The sequence below is a fragment of the Panthera tigris genome, chromosome E1, assembly GCF_018350195.1.
Source record: "Panthera tigris isolate Pti1 chromosome E1, P.tigris_Pti1_mat1.1, whole genome shotgun sequence".
Classification (NCBI taxonomy): Eukaryota; Metazoa; Chordata; class Mammalia; order Carnivora; family Felidae; genus Panthera; species Panthera tigris.
The window spans coordinates 45,617,419-45,618,574 of record NC_056673.1 but is presented as its reverse complement, the minus strand read 5'-3'; positions in this window follow the sequence as shown (position 1 = coordinate 45,618,574).

The following is a 1,156-nucleotide window of genomic DNA, read 5'->3' as shown; positions in this document are numbered from 1 at the left end:
CGGGGGAGGGTCAAAGAGAGAGGGAGACACAGAATCTGAAGCAGGCTCCAGGCTCTGAGCCATCAGCCCAGAGCCTGACGCGGGGCTCGAACTCACGGACCGCGAGATCGTGACCTGAGCCAAAGTCGGACGCTTAACCGACTGAGCCACCCAGGTGCCCCTGTTTTTGTTTTTAAACAAAAAACTGCCCTGTTGCTCCCTTTCCCTTTCAGTGGGGAAGGCAGGGCCGCCTGCTTCTGTCCAGGAGGAAAGCCTCATCCCCTTACCTGGGCCCAACTTTGCAGGAGGTTGGGACGGAGTTGGAATTGGGTTAATTCCCCCCAGCTGTGTAAGTGTGTTATGCTGCCGCCTGAGTCACTCTTTGGATTCAGTCTGGAAGTAACGTGATCAGAGCATTGACCTTGTGCTTCTTGGACTTGGGGAATGCTCTCTTCTTGTTTTCCTCATTTTCTGGGCTTTGAGGAAATGACAGTTTGAGACAGACACAGCTTACTTAAGTGAAGAAATGAATGAGGTTTCTAAGCCCGGCTACTGTTCTGTAAATGGTTGCCTTTTTCTCACCTAACCGCTGCCTTAGAGAAAGGGGCTGGCCGCTTCTGATGCTCAGATTTCTAACCCTCCGCTTTGCCACAGGCCCTGCCTTAGGCAACAACGCCAGTTCTCCCAGCAGGTGCCTGCAGGTCCGGAGCCCTCCCTAGCAGGGCTGCCCAGGCCCCTCGGAGCCTCTCCCTGCCTCCCTTGTCCCAGCCTCCCTTGTCCCAGCCTCCCTGCCTCCGCCGCAGCTTGTCTGGAGGCTACACCGCGTGCTCCGCCAGGAAGGGGCTCCGTCAATTCTTTCACCACCTGGCTCACGCTGAATAGCCAGGTATTTTACAGCTGGAGAGACTCCTGCTTGGACAAACTACCAAAGTACAACTGCGTATCTACCCGCCCCCCCACCCCCACCCCGCCTCAGAATGCCACTTAGAGAAACGGAACCTTAAATTTGCAGTAAAAATCTGTAAACTGGTCTGTTTGCCAACGTGTATGTTGGATGATTAAGGAGGCCCCCTGAAACTGATCCACTGTGGTTTATTTTACTTTGCCTGTGTCCAGTTGTCTGTGAAGTACAATGTAGTGTCGGTGCAACAGATGATTCAATAAATGTCTACAGCTG